Raw genomic sequence first — 25,709 nt, forward strand, 5'->3', positions numbered from 1 at the left:
ACACGTCGTAGGTAGCATGTCGAACCTAAAATAATCACGAAAGCTATATTTTAATAGAACTAGGTGTACATCACGTTATTAATTACACGTCTGTTGCGCAAGATGATGTTATGTTCTAATAAGTAATGTTCTACCGAGCTGTAATAACTTTGAGCACAAGATTAAATCCCTGCGGTGAAATGCAATAAGATTTATTTAGCAATATCACGCACGGAAATCTTTATACGAATAACGTATCTTTAATTGGTAGGCTTACGTTTTATGTTCATTATGTTGACTAAGCTGAAATAGCCTTATTTTAAGTGGAAATAATACGTATCGTAAACTTACAATAATATGTTTTCGTATTTTAATAACGACTTTAAACTTAACTAGCTATAAATGTTTAAAAGCTTAAGCTTCGCCAATCTTATGTTAGCGTCCACTTGAAATATTCAGTTAGACTTATTTCCTCGTGGTTCCTGCAAAACATGTATGCCACTGCATATGGGGGAATTAGGTTAAGTGCAAATCATACTACAAAACTATATTGGGGAGCGAGCTGGTTTAGTGGTAAAGCGTAGGGCTGTAGAGCCCAATGTCTTGGGTTCAAATCCCGCCAATCACCAACGGATTTTATCAATGTAATAAAGCTGCAAAACTCCTGCAACTAGCCTGAAGTAATGTGAAATGGTTCATGGCCGAGGATGTAATAGTGGGACATAAAATACAATAGTACAATACCATATTATTTATAATTAATGCTGATGCGGTAATGAAATAAATGTATGGCAACAACTGTGCCGTTGCTGTTCACTACATTATAAAACCAAAACTTATGGATCAATAGGTGATTTTTATTTTATTTTCTAAATGCAAACATAGCATTGATTATTCTTAAACAATATTCAACAATCTTTAGAAAGGATAAGATCGATAGCCTTAGTATCGTAAGACTTTTGTATGATTTCATTATATGTGAGTGTAGAATTAATTCTTGGTTTAAATGTCGCATTTTAAGTTGTTTTCCCTCACACTCATTCAATTTGATTCTAAAACTTCATTTAAAGGTCATAATAAGTTGTAAAATGTCTTATGACTCATTAATAACTTTTAATTGACTCTAATAATGTAAATCAACATAAAAATATTGTGTCTAAATTGTGTAAGATAATTGCATTTTCATAAATTCATAAATTATATTTTGTTAATTATTAAACGATACTTAAATAAACATTCTATAAATCCTTATTAACTCAAACGTGGTTAAATCCTAATACACTAATTTTATGCCCTTTTGAAAAATATATTATATTTCTATTAGGCATAAACAAATGTTGAATTGATACGAATTTACGGAATGTATATTTTAAGATTGTTCGATAAGTTATAAAATATATTGTTAAAAGCATTTGTTACTTTCTAAATGATATTCAGTACCAACATTTGTACGTAAACTAGTATGATTCATGAATTGATGGAAGTTAAATTATCTAAATGAGCGTGTCAGAATCTATCGGATCATCACTACTCATCCGTCATGCATGCATATTGGATTTCCTCATGTTGATTACAATTACTGTAGTCATGATTAACCAGAATGTAATGGAATAATGTGTTTATGTTTAGAGGTGTTATATAAGTAAGCTAGCCGTTTTACCTTTTATTCGTGTGCATAATATATTTTTATTGTTTGGGAACATATCAAACTACATTTGGTTCGTATTTTCGTCAGTATTGACTTGTGCAAACAATCAAAGCCTGAAATTCATCAAAATGATGTAGGTAATTGTCTGTACTTCTTCGAGTGACCACTTTAAAAGTACGTTTGGATTTTTATATTAAAATACCAAAACGAAAGTGTTAAATATTTAAAAGGTTTAATAAAAGGGATGTTTGAAGAATGAAATGTTCATACTTTGTTTTAAGACGTACATCAAATAAAAAATAATATTTAAAGTGCAATATTTTCAAAGTATAAAAAATGAAATAAAATAAAATTAAATAATACTTTATTTTTATTTAATTATATTGTGATATAATAATGGTGAATATTGATTATAAAAACAGAGAATTAATTGATATTATTTCTAGCTTAATATTTAAGCAACAAAAAGCTAGAAGATCTGAGTAATTAATAAGTTAGAAATATTCTTACAATTTGGGTAATGAAATAGTTTATCTGCAATAATTTATTTTTTTTAATAGTAATATGACTTGTCATTTTGGAATATTGCTGATTTCTAGTTGCATTTGAGATTGCTAAATGTTGAAGCAGGCCTATGCAGTCATCATAAAATTCAGTCATTCAATCCCGATTTTCTTTCAATTGAGGTACTTTTGTGGTAATGTTCTAAATATGTGATCTGAAAAACTTCTTCCAACACATTTTTAGTTTATCATTGCATTTCAGGTAGCGGAACGTTTCGGGCGTGGCAGTCTTTGCGCGGTCTTGCTTGTTTGGTAAGTGTCTGATCATTATTAACTACATTACAGCACATTTTAGGTAAACAAACATGTTGAAAGTAAGTATATCCCAGCAATAGTTAAGACTATATACAATAATATCGTATACGCTGTATAATAACAATCATGTATTTTAGAAAAGGAACATTTAATACAGGTTTAAGAATATAATATTTTTAACAAGTTTTTGACATTTTTTTACACTCACGACTGACACATGTTACTTTACTATATTAAAAATGTTTCAACATTTATTTTCAAATAAAAAAGAAAACCAGTGAAATATAAATCCGTTTTTATTAAAAAACCAAAGTAGATTATCACTTTACACTCATATACGGCAAAATGTTTGTTACTTATAGTTTCGACATATGGTTCGACATTAACCAAATTTAATGAGATATTATATCGCATTTATACAATTGAAGTTTAACGTTAATTACTCAGGTAATTAATTGGCTGTCTACTAGAGATTTGGCGTTTGATATTAACTTTACCAGAGTTCAGGTAGTTCTCTTTTAAAACGTTTACAATGACAATAGCGTGAACACAAAAAACTAAATAAGAGGTAACTTTTTTAAATGAGAATAAATTATAAATAATGATTTTCTAAAACAAAATCTAAGTCTTTTGACACTATAGGTTTTGCATTTTGGTAAACAATTAGGTAGTAGATAATTTTCACTACCATTTCAACCTATTTTTTTTCTTTTTTTTATTCTCATCCAATTGAATGTCATTGAGGAAAGTAACGTTGCACAGAGAGTAACGTAGTAGGAAGATGTCGCAAGATATAAACAATGATTAGGACCAACGACTCTGAAGAGGTCAAAGTTAGGAGTTTCTTGGCTTAGTTCAAACATGCACCAGCACATGTGGTGATAACATTTTAACAGTATAAACTTAAACAATATAATGAAGTCAAAATAAGTATTTACAACTTTGCAAATCTGTTTTCAGTCTTAAAAATACACATTTAAATGTAGTTTAACCATCATCTAGTTTAAACCAAAATTGTATCATACTGAGTTTTGACAAACTTATTAATTTGTCGTTTAAATGCCATGTTTGAACAATCATTCAACAATATATCATTGCAAATACATATTTTTTTTATATAGAGAAGTATGTAAAGAGCATTATATGTTCTTGTAAACTAAACATAATGTATATTTAATATTGTAATGGCCAATGCTGTAAAGAGTTGTTCTGATTTCATCCAGTTTCAACAGTCATTCAACCAAAGAAAATAATAATTTTGGCCATCTTAAAATTGGAACTTACCTTGCCATAGGGCATTTCATTATTTTGATATATTATCGTTTCATGCTCTATTACCTGATTTATTATAATTTAATCATAGTTTTATTACTAAATGGGTCATCTAAGTAGTTAGTACAATTAAGAACGTGAAACCTGGTAAAATACATGTACAACTAATATATAACAAAGTTTAAGCGTTGTATTGGTAATAAAGGAAAGTATTAAAATTCAAGTTCAAATTAAGTTCTAAGCTTAACCCAATCATAAACATCCATAACAAAAAACAACAACTCTAAAAAACCTTACAACATACGATTTCAATTGACTGTTTGATTTCAGTAAAACAATCAATTTAAATTCAAATCAAAACGACCGAATTGTCTAATTGAACACTGATTGACCAGTGATAGACATATTGGCAATCAGTTGTGTTTAACAATTGTTCGGTTGCTTGTTCTATTGAAAAGTAAACCAACTTTGATAAGTATCGGTGTAATGTACTGAAATCAATGTGTAAAACTAATACCTAGTAATCTATCGACCCAACACTATAGTACAATATTTGACTGGTTAGTCATATTTACAAACGACATATAGCTAACTTGCTTACATGAAATATCATTTATGGTTATAATTTACATGGTTACAACTCCATCAGCTCCCGACCTAGTTTCTGTTTATAATCATGTTCGTATCCCCTTGCTGGTTGCTCTAAACGTAAGTTATGTTCTCAATGTTTCGGAGTCTACTCCCTTAGTGGCCTGACACTGGGTTGCCTGTCCAATATCATTACAACTGAAATATGAAGTTTATAAGTGAACGCTCGTGTTTATCACTAAACCTTTCAAGAAAGATTTTAGACATGGTGGGGTTATAAGGTAATAGTTATAGGTGCATTATTAGCAGGAGTAATATTTGTAGGACCGAATGATGTTTGATATCTCTTGTTGGTGATTGAAATTCTAAAATAACTATAATAACGGACTGTAGAGTACCCGATATATTATGTCTTTGACATTAATATTAAAAGTAAACTTTTTTCTAATTGTAAACATTTATGCCTTCTTTAATCATACATATATTGAATTCCATTAGCAATGTTGCGTGGCAGTTAGTTTAATGCTGTCATTACCTTTGTAAGGAAATCTGTAATTTCAAGTGTTCGTTGTGAGGTTCTGCCCTTTTTAGGAGTCTAAATGTAACCTATGAACATTAATGGAGTACATTCTAGATTTATATTTATTTTTTTAGGATAATATGTGCAAAAATAAATGCTTTGATCCTCTACTATGAGTAATTTTGTCTTTTATAGAATGTAATCGTGAATACTGTACAGAACAGTATAACGTGTATGGCCTAGAGTATTAAGCCTTAATGTCCTTTGTGAGCAAAGTCATGCCAGTAAGCTCTACAGTTTCTACTAATCAGATCAGTGCTTGACTGACACTAGAAATCCCTATGAAACTTCAAGCCTGTCTCTACCTGAAACGGTCAATTTAATTTTCTGAATTTTCCCATTTGAATCACGTAGAAGCCATGGTTTAGAATTCATTTACTCCATACGTATGGATTTTACATCTATCAAAGGCTATCATTTCGACTACAACTTATTTGCCTTGTATTGAACTGGATTAGACAATATAAGTATACTTATATCTTACCTTAAAATGCACATGGAGGTCAGAGAAATTTGGTATATTTGTTATTCGTACAGTGAAAACGTGAGCGATTTTACCCTAAAACATACACATACCTATAAGTAGTTTAGAGTAAACTATTTGACTACCGAATAAATTAACGTGCACCCTGATTGTAATATGTAGTATGTCAGGGTTATCCAACATCTCGAGGAATTTTGTAACGAGAGACGCCCCCAAAATATATATAATGTTTTTAGAATTTTTTGTTTCCTGTCACTGTGGTGATGATTTTGGTATATCACGTAAGCATAGTTGGTTTAATACGATTAGAATTAATTTCGTTATAAAACATGAGCATAATTCCAAAACCTCGGCAATGGGACATACAATACAAGTACACAAGCATTATATCGATCCTGTGTCATATGATATTACATCTCAAACACAGGCTTGGCCTTGTTATTGCTCAAACAGAGGCCAAACTCTACGTTAATGACCTCGCTGATGTTTGAAACTCATTATAACTTTCAAACGATAATGATGTAATTAGACTGGCTGAAAGCACTAAAACAGGCAACAGTATTATTTCTTTATATAAATTAATACAATTAATGACATGATGGTAAAAAAAATGATCGCACATGTAACAATGCTATGTAAACAATATATTAACAGTTTACCTTAGCCAAACTGAAAAAGATTAGTTGAAGAGGTATATATTTTGTATGATTAAATTAAAAAAAAAACTCACATGAATAGGTTTTTAAACCCGTTATTATGTAAACAAAAAGCATTATCCTTACTAACTTAAATGTCTTTTAAGAAGTGTTAAGCTATAAGTATTCGTGATGTAAATGTTGTTCATTTGTATATGATATGAGTTTTTTTTTTTAATACATCTTTATATACATTTGAGGACTTTTAAAACCCTAAACTCCTACAAGCTATAAAAGTCTAAAGCTGAAGCCTCGCATGCTTATTTTAGCGTCCAAGTGAAATATTTAGGTAGACGTATACCCATGCGGTTCCTGCAAAAGAGGGTCACTCGCTTTTACTTATGCTAAAATAAGAATAAGAACAAAATACCTAAACATGGTCTGCACATATGTATATGGTAATGTAGAAAAAAATGAAGTAGCTAAAATTTTAGAATAATGTAGAATTGCATAAATTATTTGTACAATTACAATTCTACTAGTGAGTGAGTTGTAGGTAGTCATTTATTTTTTAAACATAATAATCTTTGGTGTGAAATAGTTACAGGTTCCCTTGGAATTTATAAAACTATAAAACAAGGATAAAAAAAACTTTTATCTTACTAATTTACTACATTGAATTGTTATCTGTCTCAAAATAGTTCAATATATTTTTTACTTAATTTAATTCAAATAATACTACAACCAACTTACGATTTGCAGTGTCTTCTATAACAAACAAACCCCGTAACCTAACACTCCTTTCTCCGAAAAAGGGTAAATGTTTCTTTTCTACAAACATTTAAAGATAAAACAACCTTTGTAGTACTCCCTTTGTTCGGGATGGAAACACTTGATCTATTGTGATTTCATTGTTAGGTATTATAAGTGGAAAATAAATTGACAATTTCTATCAAACAGTGAATGAGGCCTATGAACTAATGTTTCTTCAACTATTTTAACAATTAGTACTGCACAGAACTTGGATTGGTCATAAAATAAATAAACTTATCTTCATAACTTTTCTTTACTTTCACTTTTCAATAAGTAATGATGTAAATTAGATTTTTCTATACCCCAAAAAGGCAGTAAATGTTTAACTGCATCGTTGGATATTTCATGCAAAGCAATAAATTGCTCGCTAGTTAAGTTTATGCATAGCTTAAAACACAAGAACATATTTTAAGTAAACAACATTTTTTTTAAGCATGCAGCCTCACCATATACTTCTCATATTTAATTTAAAATTATGAATAACTAGAAAAAATAATAATAAAAATTTACTTGCAACCAAACTCATATACAATCGTTCACTAAATAATGTTTGATTGTTTCACGATACAATTTTTCATAGATGTAACATATAAAAAGTGAAGCTCCATAAGCTTAGATATAGAAATAATATATAGATTTTAAAATATTAAAACATTTTCGTTAAATACACTGTTGGCTGCCCAAACTTTCTAGTACAAGTAATCAAAGTAATTTTTCGTTGAACGGTCCAGTGTTAAATTTCTCTCTCTAACCGGAGTGGTTAGTTAGTGCTGGTCGGTTGTTTACGATTGTTTGTGTGGTTTGCTGTGATGTTCTAACGGCTATAATCCAAAATGGTCTAATGTGTGGCTTAAGCCTTTTTTAATTATTTATCTATCCCAACGGTTTCTCCTTTTATTGGTGTATTTCAAGAAAAGGTAATCTAGACAAAACCACACTATTTACATGTTAGCATTACAAAATAAAATATTGATCAGTTTGTATTGTTATTACGCATATGCTTTATATTTGGAACCTCTAACATAGGCCTACATATATCTTTTTTTCATCTTTTAAAATACACGTCCCATTTGTTTCATAATATTTTTTCTGGTTTTATTTTGTAACCAATATTGTAATAATCTTTGCACAATTTATTGTTGATCGAAAATCACATAAAATGAAATAGCTACAAAACACTACTTAATAAAAAATAGTATTTTTATACAATAATGCCACAGTGGCAGAAATATATTATCATTCCTGTATATAGTATATTTCATTACTAGGAAAGTGGCATTTTCCGTCGCGCGCTCAAGTTTTCGTGTGAGGCGAAGCCGAGCACAGGGAACCCCAATTTCACGTGCGAGGTAAAACCGTAAAACCGAGTATGTGAGAGCTATTTTCCGTACAAGGCGAAGCCGAGGACAGGAATAATGGAGCAAGTGCCGGATAATAACTTTCGGTACGAGTTATGAACGATACATTTCATCACGACGCATAAATACACAGACACAGATTAGCAGATCTCAGTAATATAACAACTATTTTATTTCTCGATTAATTTGTTTGAACATCAAAATAAAATAAAATCTATTAAAAGAAAACCTACGTATATTTCTCAATAATGTTTTTTTTACATACAAATAAAAGAATAAAACAACTTTTAATAATACAAATTAAGTAAACCGTAACAAAACACTAGTGCGCGTAGAGAATAAATAGAGAACTAATTGAGAGCGAGGGAAAGCAAATTTAGAGCGAGGGAAAATCAGCTGATCGAATTTCCCTCATGAAATTTGGTTTAAAGGTGTAAAGCGGGATAAACTTGAATGAGTTCGCGAACCAGCACGATTGGACCATGGGAACGGGGCTTTACCGGGGGTTTTATGGGGTAAAAATTGGTTTTTCTCACTTTTGACCCTCAAAACACAAAATTTCTCAATTTCTCTTTAGACCTTTTTAAAGAGCTTAAAAAAACAAATAATTTAGTATATAAAAGTATTTTTGTTTAATTATTAGTAACGGAGAAAATTTTAAAAATTGTAAATTCAAAATTCCCATGTTATTCTTATGGAGAATATTGTCAAATGTTGTAGTTTGCTTGTTTATGAATATATTTTGATCAAACTTGGCAAATTTATTTATTTTGTACTAAGCTATCAATATTATACTCAAAAACACACTTAAGTTAGTTTCCTTGTAGCAGCAAACCTAGGTACTCGTTAAACCTAATGTTATTAAACTATATTTAACTGAAAATCAATTCAGACGAATGGAAATTCGCTTAGTCAGCAGGTTTGCTGCGGCGGGGGTATTTATTTTACGGACAAACCATTACATACAGGATTTTCGTTACATACGACAACTGCTTTTTGGTAGTGGTACGATAAAATAACTATAAAAACCTAACATACGCTAAAAAATATTTAAATCAGATGCCTGCAGTACGTAATATGACACATACATTAAAATTAAAAGTAAACAATGTCTATGCCATATTACACAGTATGCACTTCTTACCTTAAAGTACCTGGTCTGCGTAGAAAGAGACATTACTTTCTGCTTGAAGATAAACATTGGTTGATTTGTATTCATAACTCAATTATATAGTTCTTTTTGAATATATTTTCCATAATAATATGATATTAAATTGCTCTTAAATGTTTTTCAAATAAAACATAAGAGTTGCACCATAAGTGTGTAGCTGGGATGAAAAGTAGTAGAGGCAACAATCCTAAACTGAGAGTACACAAAGCGAACTTGTAATTTCGTCTTATCTGCTTCAATGTCAGGTTTCGTAACTAGTTTGTTTCATAGAAACGCAACCTTTTTGATTGATGGTTTCATAGTATGTAAACATCTTTCATTACTGTAAATGGTCTAAATTGAAAATTACATGGAAATATTCTTACAATTTAATCGTGGTATACTTTGATGTCTTTTTATGAAGGTTCGCAATAACATTAGTCCATACTATGAAAGTCTATACCTGTTAAATAAAAGGAGTACTTGATTGTTAAGAGTTAAGCTTGAAAGCTCCAAAGTTTGTGTCACTAATCATATCAGCGCCTGACTGACACTAGAAATCCCTGTGAAATTTCATGCGACTATTACTTCTTGGCGAACCTACCTGTGACGTGCATTTTTATTTACAGCTTTCCTAATATAAATCATGCACAAAAGTACAGTTTTTTTATTGATCTACTTCAGTCCTAGAAAATATAAAGTCTCTACCTACACTATTATCTGGATACACTGGGTGCCATATCTGAACTAAGAGTTCACTAAATGCATGCAAGAAGGATGGGTAAATTTAGTCTCTGCATTGTGAAGCTTAGATTAAATGTATACAGAATCCTTCAATTAACATAAATTTTTATGGTTATTACCTCTATATTTTACTTTATATTAACAAAATCGTCCTTGAGAATTTATAATAAAAATGTCTTTAAAAGGCTGACGTTTGGATCAAATATTTTGTAAAAAAAATTGTAACACAAATCTCTTTAAATACGATATCTATAAGCCTGCAATATATGCTTGGAATAGGAAAATTACAACAAGAATTTGTTTTATTACCAGAATACTTTATGTGAAATATATTGATTTACATGTTAAATATAAAATTCTGAATTACATACACTAGCAAACATTTGAGTAAGAATACATGGGTTTTTGGATCGTTATTTAAGTTTTTTAAATCGACGTTTCACTGATGTATTATTATGTGGCAAGAAGAATGAAAACCTTTAGCCAAGGATAAACACTTAGGATAACTTTTAGAAGGACAGTCTTTTTTGACAGATCCCCTAGCCAGACTATTTCCCATGAGGTTGTGCCAACTGTCACTGCAGAGTTGAGTTTGATACCTCTTGAAAGGGAGGGGATTTGAATGCTGCAGTTAATTTACGAAATCCCATAAGGTTCAAACTAACATTATTAAAAACATTGATAAATAAAATAATAGTTAAGTTACCTATCGTTTTGTGGGATCAAGATGGAGGTAGATATGGCATTCGTTTGTATTAACCTCATTGAGTATTTAGGCTAGATAAAGTACGTAAGTATATAAGGAACTAATTAACTTCTTGATCAGCATCGCACGTGTGTATGTAACAAAAACAAAATAACACCAAAATAGGCTCTAGTAACAATAATAAATAACATGGCAATAAATAAAAAGTTTAGGAACAACAAGGTTAATGCTGGAGAGCAGAGTGTTCTCCCTCGCCTATCACAAATTTCGATGATCAGTTATGTAATTTCGTTTGAATTTCTGCAAATTCGAAATCTTTAAATGATTGCCTTAAGCATAAACTTACATTTTTTTTTTTTTTTATTAACCTGGCTCTAATTAAGCTTATCGTATATACTCGTAGTAGTTGCATTAGGTCTAGTTATGTGTAATATGCTGTTTGCCACATCACGGCAAGTAACGTTGAACGTAATTAGACCCTGTATGTGGTTTACCTCGTGTAATTACTCTGGACTGATTGGTTTGTGGTGGTCTTTGATGACGTTGCGTTAGCAAGACGATATGACCCGATGTGCAATATCGTTAATGAAGCTATAAGTAATATTTATTCTGAGTAGATGTTTGAGGACTTCTATTTCCATGACAACCATGTACCAATAACAAGGTTAAACTGATATAATCCATAAAGGAAAAACAATCCTGTAAAGTAATTAATTGATACTATAAGGTGAATCTTGTCAATTCTGAGAACTAAATTAAAAAGTTTAAAAACGGTCGTAGGTAAAACCTTTTACTACATTCAGTTGACACCACCTAGGTAAGTATTGTAGAGTGAAGGATGAGTGAAGAAAGTCAAATAACTTGTGCGGATTTTATTATCTATTCCCCAATGATCAAGGACAGTTAGGTCCACTTAAAAGAAAACACTTAATTTTCTCAGGATCGAATCGTCAACTTTTTGATTACCAGGAGACAACTTTAACACCTCATTTACCTAGCGTATGAAATAAAGTTGTTTTTGATTGAAAACAGTAATGAATAAAATAAATGAACGATGAAAATACTTTCTCTCTTAGGTACTGTTAGCTAAAAGGTTTATTATATATGCTTTAGTGTTACTTGGGGTTTTAAATTTAAAATTATAAAATTGGAGTTATAACCAGAACGTTATACAAATAAATAAGATAAGTAAATTGGTATTAAAATTCCGAAGATACAAAGCATTTTTGTGGATGTAAAGTTGTGCGTGAAATCAAGTAATACATTATTATAGAGTAAAATAACAAAGCTAACTTAAATTTTTAATTAGCCTGAAAATCATAATATGATGTGAGGTATGATTTTCTAAACATCGCAGTTGAGATTGACTAAAATGTTTACCTATTTCTTAATTACTACCAAGCTTAAACAAATAGTTTTTACTTCATCTGGTATTATTTTACATTACAGTATACACATTTTTTACTTAAATGATATAGGTTGTCTAAATATATATAAATAAAAAATAATAATAAGATAATAGGACAGGCTTAATAAATTATACAATGTCCGTGCAGGAATCCAGTAAAAATAGCTTAGTGATTGAATTTACATTCCTTTTCCTGCGAAACGATAATTGCTTGCGTGTTATTGTTTAGTAAATCTCGTGATATTCTACCGCAGAGGTTTAATCTTCTGTTGTAAACTATTACAAGACAGCAAGACCATTACTTGTAACATGGTATTAATCCCTTGTCCTGGATCAACATTATCCATGATACACACAAGTTTGATATTGCGAGATAACAAATTATACAGAGTGTTTATAAAAGCTTAGAACAATTGGATATCAATTTAAACTACACTTAAGGATATAGTTTAACGCATATTTTTGATAATGTAGGAGATACAAGTACGGAAGTATTTTTAGGGTTCAAACTAAATGTCATTTCCATTTAAATTCGAGTGAAATATCCATTTTCGCATTCTATTGAATTCATGGAACAAGGCTATAATAGTTGTCTCTAGTACTTAATAATCTTTAAAATTGTTGTAAATACCTGCTTCGTAGTAATCCTGATTGTTGCTAGTGTCGTAACAAGTTTAGACTTTCTACTAAGTCATCTTCAGGCGTCAAGTATGTCAAAAGGGTGATCACTTCATCCAGCAACAATTAGGATTACCACGAGGCAGGTATTTACACCAATTTAATTTATTCGACATAATCCGGTGGCTAACATTAAATATAATCTGTGATGTTTTTGTCAGGTAAACGTCCTTAATATCCCTATATGAAGAAATCGCAGGGTATTATTGTATATAAATGCAAATTGAACCGAATAGTATTTTTTACCACTAGGGACATCAAAATGAAAATTAAATCGGTTTCGGTTCTAGGTCTTTCCATCCAGCCTACGGAAATATCTTCTTACCTGTCCAAATTCGATCAAATACTTCAGATAGATTTACAAAGTATCTATAACTATAAAAGTATGTTATTGCTATTACATAATTGTTATAATTTACATACAGTTCACAACAAAAATAGTTTTGGTTTATATGTTCAAACTAAAATATATAAGTTCATTTACCAGCCTATGATCATGGCTCCATTTAAACCGTAGCCAGTCTAGTGTATAACCATTCAACTACAGTTGTAGTGTGCAGCGGTGTTTGGTCCACTACAGTGAATACTCAGTCGGGCGTGTAACTCACTTAGGCGTACTTGCAGCTTAGAACGCTTTTTATCACAAGTTACCAATGGACAAACTCATTGGTAACTGAAAATGTAATTTATAGTTCTAGAAAAAAATTCCTCTAAAAACCTAAAACTTTTTATAAAGAAAATTGCACGTTTCTAATAAAAATTAAATACACATTACAAAAAGAATATAAATAAATGATAATTGTAGTAAATTTAGTGTCCTATATAAAGTAGTTATTTAGTTTTACTAATAAATTATAATATAAACACATAAACTATGTAGTTAGTTTATGAGTTTGGGTGTAATACAAATTTAAATCATTGTTTAAATTTTTGCCGTTAATTATTTAATAGAAAAATTTAAAACATTTTTATTAAAACTTTGGTTTTGAATCCCTTTTTACATATTTTCCATTGTATAAATGACAAAAATGTTATGTTCCAAATTTGTAAGGAAGTTTTATGTAAATAAACTTTACATAAAAAATCATGTTTGTAGTGTCGTAGGTAAAATATTAAAAACAAATTTATTGTGGCTCGCATAATTCCCCCCAATCGTATTGGAAAAAGCAATCGGCGTTTAAACTGCTCTCTAGGGCCACTGGGGTAATTACTGGCATCGAATGGTGCGATTTGTTTTATTATTTGTTGGTGTAATCCACAATGTCAAATATTTTGTTTTCCTTGTGATTGTTTTGTTTGTCAAATTGACATATTAATTTTACTCTTGTATTTTTACGATGAAGGTAATTTTTGTATAAATGTTTTTGCCGTATTTTTTTGAATTTAATCTTATTACAATTTTAATATTAGATTTTGATTGATGTACAGGTTTCTTAACAATTTTTTTTCGGTGGATTGACATCGTTATAAATAAATATATGATATGCAGAATTGGAGTAGGTATTTTTAACTTATTCGCCGGATAAATAAGTCAAAAAATCCTTTAAGGTACGCCATCTGGTGAAATATTAAAAATTACCAGCACACTACTTTCATAAAACCCTACGGAAATCATATTATGCAACACAAATTTGGATAAACCAATATTGCACTAAAAGTGCAAAGTGCAAGCCAATAGCTAATGTTTACATAGACGAGTCTAATACTTTATTAAATCTTGTTTATAATTTATTTTTGTCTGATGACAAAGTATTCTCATATTGCAATGGTTTTATTAATTTGCAGTATTTAAACTATTATAGTCTTATTTTAGACTAAGACAAAACTATTAGTTAGAGCACGTCCTTCACCACTATGAGAGTAAGCTTTACTACCTAGGTATGTACTTTAAGTTACTACCAAAGTTCTCAACAAGGTTTTTCTCCTCTACATTGGATATCACCTAAGCTACAATAAAATGTACTGACATTTCATGTCCGAAACTTAAAACAAATCAACCCAAATGTGAGTGAAGGATAAGTGTATAATGGTAGGAGATGATCTGTGTGGTTACTATCAGGATAATTTATTTAAAGATCAATGATGTCTAGGTAGGTATTAATAAATTTAGATAACTGAAAATGTACTTTATTTACCAAAAAGCTTTTTTACCATCCTCCTTCCTTAATTCAATACTCCACATAATATTTGCAATGATACATTTACAAGATATTTAACCAAATTCTTGTTAACTTTTTGTTTTTTAATAAGAAGTATTTACAAAAGTACGAGTCAATACTCCTAGTCTAAATGGCAGTCTAGTGTACCTACAGAAATAATGTCTCACACTAAATCTTCAGTAGAGGCTAAACAGTATCTATACTTCCCAAAGGAGATGATTCCGCCACGATATCGTATTCGGGCTGCCAAAGTTAGTAACACAACTTCTAAACATGAGTAATGTGTTGAGCTGTTCCTAAGGATTAACTTTGGGAGGAGTTGCAGTTTTTATGGTATGTTTTCTGAATTAGGTCATTAATATTGGGCTTAAAACGCACATTGTAATTTTTGATTACAGTCATGTATGAGATGGAGGAAATAAACTCCTAAAAATATGTGGCTGTAAATAATTTATTTTCATAAAAAACAATTAGACATTGATCGTAATAATTTTTTACATAGATCAATTAACAATTTATAAGATAACAAAATGTACATTTTCACCTCCAAATTTTTTATGAAAGCGCTCAAATTATACAATGCCTGTTTTACAGCTATAAGCCAAACCAGTATTGTTTATGAATTTAGATTCTAAATTACACAGCGCATTTAATCAAATTCAAAGTATATGGGAAATCATTTACAACTAAAGTTATTATTTTAACTTCTGAAATGCATAATTTATCAATTGCAAAATCACTACCAAGTATTTTAGTTGGTCTCTAAACAACTGTAAGACAGATTTACAGACACAGATTTACATGCATCTACCTTTATTATCTTTAGTGATGAGCAAACGACTAGCTCACCAACAATAATGCCACAATCACATAAACACATTTCCATTACATTCTGGTTACTCATGACTACAGTAATTGTAATCAACATGAGGAAACCCAATATGCATACATGACGGATGAGGTTCGATGATCTGACAGATTCCGACACGCTCATTTAGATAATTGAATAACAATCGTGTCAATGACGAGTCGTTAATTCACTTTCATTACATCCAAAATATTAACTTAACATATACAAGACTGTTGTAAAGAATAGAACTGTCTAAAAAGTTGTTTTATGATCCACAAAATGTCTGTTAGTTAATATTATAAAAGATTATTTTTAAATATTTTAGGATGCTTTAGGATTCATTTATAAATTCCTGTTTTATTTAAAAACTAAATACAAATATTTAGGATGTATGAGTGTAACTTACCCGATTATTATTTTTTTAATTAAATGAACAGGAATGAAAATAATACTTTCAATAGGCCTTAGTTGTAATGTTTAAAATGAGAATTTTAAATTTAATGTATGTAGTGCCTCCTCACCAATAGTATACGACATTGTGGTCATTATACACCGAATCAGTGTCAAAAGTGACCATGCTTGATGTTAATCCTGCGATATAGGCCTAAACTAAACATTGCAAGTATTTATACACCAATAAATAATTACTGAATTTTAGATATCAACTAGTATAACATAGAACTTTTTATTTACAATGGTAAACATAATATATTGCGTATCACACTCCTAAGTACTTTATGTAGACGAGTTAACATTCTCATGTTAAAAATTTAACGTGTTTTAATAAACCAGTTTTAGCCACAGCTTGTAGTTAGATATGTTCTTACATTTCCCACAGTCTGTCCTCATGTAAAAGAGATAATTTAGTTGTAAATCATATTTTATGCACAACTTAACCTAATTTAACCATATGTATAGGTAGGGAAGTATGTTTTGCAGCAACCGCAGGGGAAATAAGTCTATCTGAATATTTCAAGTGAATGCTAACATATGAATGGTGTGGCTTCAGCTTTAGACTCTTATCACTTTATAATCAAATTATCGAAATGGCACATACACATAAAATCATACAAAGTAAATTTTAGATAAGAGCCTTTTTTCATTCCATAAATATATTTCTTAAAACAACTTTGTTGAAGCTAAGCCAACATAATTTTTTCTATCCTCATAATATTTATATTTGTGGAATTTGGTTTTAAAAACATTGATGGACACCGGTTAAAAAGAGTTATAAAGCAGCTTTTAGTGTTTTTACTACTTTCCAAATGAATGATTTTGTGTTTTCTTTAGTGAGTAGCAATATTTCATATAAATACTTTTCTTTAATTCCTCATATTTAAAAAAAATGTATTAAATTGAACCTTCATAAAGTGTATGTAGTTCGTGTATGATAGTTCGTTTTGTCTAACAAATTATGGGAAAAATTACCAGTGAAAAGTGGTCAATGTTTCAAAAAGGTTATACTATTCTTAGCTTCATAAACATAGGGTAATCAGAATTTCACTGGCTTAACAAACTTATTCCTGTAAAGATATCTGTGCGTGCTTTTGTTAAATAAATCTTATTGCATTTCACCGCATGGATTATTTAATCTTGTGTTCAAAGTTATTACAACTTGGTAGAGTATAACGTTATATCATCTTGTACGACGGACGTGTTCTTGTTAAACGTGATGTTTTCTTAGAAGTACATTTATATTACGGTATGTCAACAAGTACCTAAAGTTTTTATTTATATTTGTTAATGCGACAACAAGAACTACGTGGTTTCATTTATGATGGTCTGTAAACATATTATTTATCACAGGTTAGTAAGTTTTAAAACAAAAAATAAAGAGTTAAAGTTATAGATATGATTGTAAAAAATGGTGAGATGAAAAATAACCGAATGAAAGTAAAACTGTATTCTGACTAGTTTATTTTAAAATATCTTTAAGGACTGTGATGAACCGCCATGTTTTTGTAACGAATAGCCATCAATTTATCAAACAGGTTTAACAAACAATTGTGATGCAACGAAACTGACCTTTAAACCGCTTAACCTGGAACGTTTGGCAATTCATTTAAACTTGGACTAAAACTGGATACACATATGCTGCATTGCTAGCTTTTATAGCAATAGGTAAACTGGTCGGTCAATAAATTAAGGATTATTGTGATTCTTAGTATACTTTAAACTACCACTGAATACAATTAAAATACTAAATAAACTGTTTGTCTCACATGAGAAAAATATCTTTCCGTTTTTAAGGATTACTCTATACTTAAAGTAATTCTATTAGTTACATTTCCTTCGAGCCATCCTTTAGGAGTAGAAGCTATTTTGAAACTATAGCATGTATGAAGTAAACTAGTTTTGACAGTTAATTCAAGCCATAATTTTCTTTAAAAAATTAAATTCATTTTAACATTAGTGATCTGCCCCTGTAAAGGGCTTTGTCTTGCTTAGAGAGCTGAGTTAGCGTACATTGCTTGCTTGGATTTTGCTTTCGGTGCTTACAGGTTTCTGCTTACGCCGCAGCCGATGATTTGAAGAACAGTTCTGCCCACATCATTGTGGTTATTCGTTTGATATAAACTTGCGATTAAATTTAATTGAAGTTATCTGTCTATAAGCCACTGAAACACTGGCCACTCTAGTGTATACCATTCAACTACAGTCGTGGTGTGCAGCGGAGTTTGGTCCACTACAGTGAACACTCAGTGAGACGTGTAACTTAGGCGTACTTGCAGCTTGGAACACTGTTTTGTATTTGCAAGCCAGCGAAAAACGTGTAAGTATTTGAAATATTTACGAGCTTTAATATACGAATTAATAAATAAACGACAACCATCTAATACCGCTGGTAAAATATGTGGATTGAAGTGAAATCTAAATTTGTTTATTAAAAGGAAACATTAATCTGTCAACAATCGTTCCTAGCAAATAATACAACCTACGTAAGTAGCACTTCCGATAGCCAATAGGATATAAGTAGGGACTACATTCAAATTCTTGTCATTTGTCATTCGCCTATAGGGTCTGATGATGATTGGAGTGTCCAATCTAAATCGATCACCACTTACCATCTTTTATTAACCGTCTTGTGAATTAATAGTATAGGCATAAATATATGTTTTATGTGTTATTTATTTCCTGTTTTTATTTACTTTCCTCATTTAAATTAATATTACACAATTAATTAACACTCTTTGGATGAATACAAACTCTTCATTTGTATTTAAAATTTTTATTAATCATCCCAAGGACCAAAGTTGATGATGCATTCAATGGATGAAAAACAGTCTATATGAACACATAAGATCAAAATATAATAAAAAAATACATTTTGTGATTTATAATATTTGATGTCTTAAGGTTTTTAGAATTTTTTTTAATATGCAAGGCAAAATTAAGCTTAGGTGCTAGTTATTTATTTGAGATAATACTGAAGATTAACATCCTTTATTTTGCTAAGAATATATAAAGTACACGTGATATAAATGTTTGTGAATACATGCATTTGCATTGTAACGTACGATTTCTCCAAATTTCTATAACTATCTTCTTTACAATATGATTCGATTATAATATTTTGACAGTATGTTTTACAAAAATAATATCTACTTTTAATGACGTTCTCATATATAATTTACGAATAACAGCTTTGTAAACACATCCTGATTAATATTTGGTTTAATTCGTTATGTTTTATATTTTCCAAACTATATATATATAAATATATATATAAAACATTATCCCTTAGGCAAAACATAATATATTCAAGAAACTGTTGCGGCAGAAATCTAATAAATGAATTACTCAAACCATGTATTATCCCTTAACATAAATTACTTAAATTAAAATTATAAGAAATGTGGTTCATATACAGTATACAAATCTATATTAATGAAGCACAATTTGTTGTATTTATAATAAATATTTAGTCCTAACGTTAAGTAAGAACACCTAAGTGAAATATTTTGGAAACATGCATAAAAAACATATTTGTTGAACCAGTGACGTTTTCTTTATTGGATGTGTAAAAGTAATCGCTATTTTTAACTGCTCTCCGATGGAAAACTGTGTAATTAGATACATCGGATTGATGTAAATTATTTGGTTTGTTTTAATATCTTTGTTTACACGTGTAATTATTTTATCAACGCGTTCCTTCTCTTCAATCCACCATCCATTTTAAGGCTAGTTTATTTAAGTAAGTTCTTAAAAAAAGTTAGTATATATAACAAACCAATAAACATTTAGAATTACCATCTGTTTTATCCACACAGAACAAACATCTTAAAGTTTATACTACTAAGATTGGCAAACAAGTCAAACAACAGCAGAGCACATAGTATTTTAGCCAACTACTTACTTCTAACAAATTTAAGATGTTCTACTTTTACTGTACTTCTATAACAAACTTCAGTCTTAACTTCTTTGCCATCCGAGTTTATGTTTCAAGCTTGTAGTTGACGTAAGAGCAAAACCTTGTTTACCTAAAAAGGTCTCTATGTCATTCATGTTTATATTTTGAATTAGTTTATTAAACTTTGCAGTGCAGGAGCGGTGCATTGATGCATTTACACTTGAGGTATTAAAATAAATATTCTTTATTTATACAATGGAAAATAAAACATGCTACTTTTAACATCTAATATGGACTTTTGGGTTTTAAAAAATTAACCCCTAACCATCCTAGTTTAGTATATAAGTAAGGGTAGCTTAAAAACTAAACCGTGTTCGCACCATACTGGTGGTTTTTGTAGTTTATTGATGTCCAACTTCTAAAGTTGAGTGATATTTTTATACCTGAGTTACAATTCTTTCATATCAATACTTATTGATAAACATTATATCATCCTAAAAAAATCAATTGATGTTCTTATTGCGTTTTTTTTCAGTTTTATGACTTTATTTATGGATTAATCATATTTTACCTACATTAATATAATGTATTTATACGTAATTTAAACCTAAACGTAAGTATTACACATAATTAACATAATTTAAAAACAAAAATTTACTTAAAAGTATGAGTTGGCCTACCATGATGTATTTAATAATTAACTTTTAACATACTGTTGTGTCTTGTGTATTGTTGTAGACCTGTTGTCACCATGGCCACAGTGTATATGAAAAAAATATTGTTATATTAATCATTGGTGGGAATTGATATCAGCCATCAGCCAGTCTAATAACCTCATTGTCGTTTGCATTTCATAACAATAAATAAGAAAATTATGTTCCGTATTTTATTTAAAATTTGTACTAATTAATTAATGGCTTGCTTTTGTCTTGTAATGTTAAATACGACAATTTATTCTAAAACATTAAGGATACTTACGATAAACATGGAGAAGGGAAATGTATTTTAAACTAACACATTAGAGTGATAAACAAAGGTTTTGGAACTTTCTGTCACTGTTCATAGTTAATGTTCATAATGGTCTTAATGATTACTTTACAGTATATGTTTAAGCTGGTACAAATCAGAATTAGTTATAATAAAGATAAATCCAAAACATGTACAACTTTACAGTATAAAACTTACCAATACAAGAGAGTAATCTTGTTCAAATGATCCATTCTTGGGTTTAATTTAAAGCTCGTTGTATTGCGATGAATATTAAGGGTTTGTAATAGCAATTCACAACCTTAACTCCTACTACACCATTAAGGGTAGAACCTGTTCATCGTTGAGTTTAGGACCTAATATGTTACTATCAATATTATGCCACGTACAGTATTCATACTTAATACGATAAAATATTTACAAGTACTTACAAGCATAGACGAGTTGACATCTCAATATCATAGTAATATATTAAAAGTATTTAAACAAATATATTATTAACTAGCATAATCGTTTTTATACTTTTTCATGCTAAAACCAAATTGGTTCCATAAAATTAGTTATAATAATAACAAAAAATATTTTATTTTTCTTAATAACTCAGAAAGGTCGAAAGAGATAACATAATTTATTACAAACGTATTTAAATAATTTTGTATTAAATAATGTTAAGATTATCTTTGCTATCGATTATCTTAAGATTATCTTTAGACAGAGCCATGAGATCATAATTTGGGTTTTTATTAACAAAACTGACATGCGAGGTTATGATTTTGCCCTACACCGACATATATAGGCTACATCCAACTTGTCTTTCATATTCAGTAATGTAGTCTTATAAATGGAAAATATTAAAATAATACTTCAGCAGAATTATTTGACGAAACCATTATTTTTGTTGAAACATTAAGATTACTATTTTTCAGCCTTTTGGTCGAAAGATTGCAAACTGTCACTGAAAACCCCATTGATTACTCTCCTTAAATAATTGACGTGATAAAAATAAAATTATTTGAAATTTTATAATAATAATTTCATTTGGAATATATTACCTTTTGCAGAATAGGTTAGGTTAAGTAAATCAGAGTGTAAAATAAAATATGCAATTAAATGTGTTGATCAAAGAAGTTACAGCTTAAGTTCATAAAATCACTGAAAATTTAAATTACATTTTAAAGGATTCCATGATTGAATTAAGTACAAAGTTTAATCTATTTTACCTTACTTTTAAGGGCTAGCTGTATTGTTTTGGTAAATAAATATCAATTTTAAACTCTTAAAAAGCATCGTAATCGTTCTTAATTATAACAGTATTCTTGTAAACGGCAGGACAGCATTGCTAGTTTCATTACCAAGTACAATTAATTGACAAACAAGCAGGTAATTTAGCGAACAAACAGAAAGCTCTTGGAGCTCCAGGATCGTATTGGCCAAGGTCAAACTAACCCTGGAATTAATGTACACAGCTAGTTCAATAGGTTTATGCACGAGCATAGCTATAATGACAAAAATAACATTAAATTTAGTTGATATTTGTGGAAAATCTTGTATTGTGTTATAAAAATCATGAGTGGCTTTATCAAAAACATTATGACAACCAAAATTGAGCTTCGTTGTAGTGGTAATGAAATTAGCAAAATATATATTATAACAGTTAAAAACTCCCAGAATTGTCATTAATTTATATTTTTACGTCGTCCTGACATAATGTGGTTTTATGTCAAACGTTCGTTCATTTTCAAGATGAGCTCGTTCACTACGCTCATTTTCATCCAGGTTCAAGTTCGTTAGCTACGCTTACTCACCTTTTTTGTTGAAAATTAACACATGTTATTGTATCCAACAGTTTAATGAACACATTTTCATCCAATGCTAATATTAAGGCAATTTTTTATTTTTCATAATCAAAATACTAAATAACGGTTGGGTTTATTATAAATTTTCTTATATAAAAATCTTTTCCGGTACTAAGGTACACAACAAAAATAGAGCTGTCCAATTCGGTACACTATTTCTTGAGTTATGGAATACTATAAAAAAGGAATTCATTTTAATTTATATAGATATGCTGCAATAAGCTAAGAAATCTGTAAAGTTTATATTTAAAATCAAATTTTAACTGCAAACAAAACCAGGGGTACTAAAAACAGATTTATTGATTCAGTTCTAAGAAATATTTTTAAATTTTAGACATGGCATATACAAATAAGTTTAAAGCACTTTTTTAATACAAAAATATTTATTTATTTGTCTAAACCACTTACAATAGCTTCAGGTATGTTCGTGGAATCCAAATATAAACATATTCTTCGTTTCAAGACGGTGGTTCTTCAATAGAAGATTTTGTACTATTTTGAATACTCTTGAAAATAGAGCAATCCCTACTCTGATTCAAATTATACGTTTCTTATGAGCTAAGCATAACTTTGTGCCATGTTTATTAAAAGTGCGATATAAAAATATTGATTCATATCATATTAGAGTTGTTAACTATATTAAATAAAAAGGACGGATTTATTAGTGCAATAACATTATGCATGATCCTAAAATGGTAAGCTAAAATCACTTTGGCTTTATATGTAACATTCTTTTACATGAATAATGTAAATAACTATTTGCAAAAGATTAGGACGCTGCGGTAGAATACACTAAAGATTAATTTGGCATCTGCACGCGATCTTATTTCATCCTTAAGGAAAGTACAGAATCTTCCAAGGGATATTTTTATATGTGTAAAAGTACTTATAATTTGTATTTTTTGGGGGCCAAATCACGATTTTTTAAGATAACGTTTAAATACTGTGTAGGCCTATATAAAATTAAATATTTTTTTAATTTGTTTGATTTTTGTGATTTAATTAATCTAGAATTAAGAATTAACATACATGTAAAATGTATATTGAGATAAAATATATTTAGACGGTATTATAAAACAAAAATGAGAATAACAACTGTTATTTTCACCGGGTTAAAATTAACCACAAAGCACAAAAGCTTAACCATTCTATAATCTGATTATAATAAACCAACCCTACACAAATAAGTCTGAATGTTTGGGTTGTTTTTAATAATCCACACTAATCAGCAATATGCAGTCATTGTGTTTACATACTGATTAAACTGTTTAGCTTACGGATTTAAAACTTCTCCTTTTTATTCAGCAATGTTTAAAATTGCGTTATATTCATCCAAACGTAAATAGAAATATAGCATAAACCTTTGGTAATTAAAGTTGAATCATTATCAATGTATTTAATAAACAGCGTTTGTATATTTGTTCACAATATGTTTGACCCAAATGTTGGTTGGAGGGACTAGTGCCACTTTACGATAACATGTTCACAATGGCCAAACATTCCGGTTGATTGACAAACATACCGATGTTTGTAGCTTCGCTCAAGCTGTGCTTGTGTTGGATGTTTTACTCTTGTCAACATAGATTCTTACACATTGCCCGCATGCTCACGGACTTTTACTTAAGACCTTAAAGCACAAAAATACTTCAAATAACACTTATAATAATATACACTTATACTGTTTACTGACAAGAAGGTAAATACATATGGTAAGTGGTGATCGATTTCAATTAGACACTCCAATCATCGTGAAACACAGTAGGCGAATCTGATATAACTCATTAGGTCTGATGATTATTGGAGTGTCCATTTGAAATCGATTACTACTTTACATCTTTTATATGTATTTACCTTCTTGTGAGTAAACAGTATAATTGTAAATATATCATTTTAGGGGTTATTTGACGTATTTTTGTACTCTGAGGTAATTTAATAACACGCACGATACTGATCAAGAAGTTATTTTAGTAAGCGACAAACAGGATTATCAAGATTAAAAAGATTATCACTATCTAGCGTTGCTGTATGAAAAAAATAAAAAACACTCTTTGTGACACAGGGTTTATGTACTATTTCTTACGTTTATGGAGCAAATATACAGAAATTACAATTTATGCAATTGTTGAATAAATGTGTTAAGTTAAAATTCAAATATTTTTATGATTTTTGAAGATTTTCTTAAAAACCAATTCACACTAACAGGAATGTAGAGCATGATGTTCTTAGTCAGGAATATTTTAACTTTTTCATGTGATTTATTTGAGAATGTAGCTTGTGTTATTGCTTTAAATGTAAAAATATAATTTATTTATTTTGTTTTGTTTCAGGAATAAAAATTGGTGATATGAGGACTCAGTTTTGAATGGGGATTTAGGTATGTACATAAAACTTAGAAAGTAATGTCGTATTAACATGTCCTAACTGAAAAGTGTTTATCATAGTTAAACACGTATAAAAAAAAATATTGGTCGTTAATATATTGTAAGTCGAAAGAATCCTTTTTGTTGAAATGAGCTTAGTAGCATTTTGCAGCCATTAAAATAGTTCAGCATAATCTATTTTTATATTGGTTCTCATACTAAATACTGTAAAATATAATGAAAATTATGGTTATCAAAGATACGAGAGTAATATTTATTTTCATA

At 29.6% G+C, this 25,709-nt stretch overlaps 1 long non-coding RNA gene across 1 annotated transcript in view; it reads left to right on the forward strand.

Annotated features, from left to right (window-relative positions):
• The first annotated feature begins 2,396 nt into the window (after positions 1 to 2,396).
• Positions 2,397 to 25,709, forward strand: part of LOC128997246 (uncharacterized) — a 36,110-nt gene continuing 12,797 nt past the window's right edge. Inside the window, exons 1-2 of the long non-coding RNA XR_008491111.1 lie at positions 2,397 to 2,442; positions 25,392 to 25,438. This is a non-coding gene — a long non-coding RNA (uncharacterized LOC128997246). The remainder of the gene's footprint in view (positions 2,443 to 25,391; positions 25,439 to 25,709) is intronic.

The sequence above is a fragment of the Macrosteles quadrilineatus genome, unplaced genomic scaffold (genome assembly GCF_028750875.1).
Source record: "Macrosteles quadrilineatus isolate MER2022 unplaced genomic scaffold, UCM_ALF_1.0 Scaffold_6__1_contigs__length_79288215, whole genome shotgun sequence".
Lineage (NCBI taxonomy): Eukaryota > Metazoa > Arthropoda > Insecta > Hemiptera > Cicadellidae > Macrosteles > Macrosteles quadrilineatus.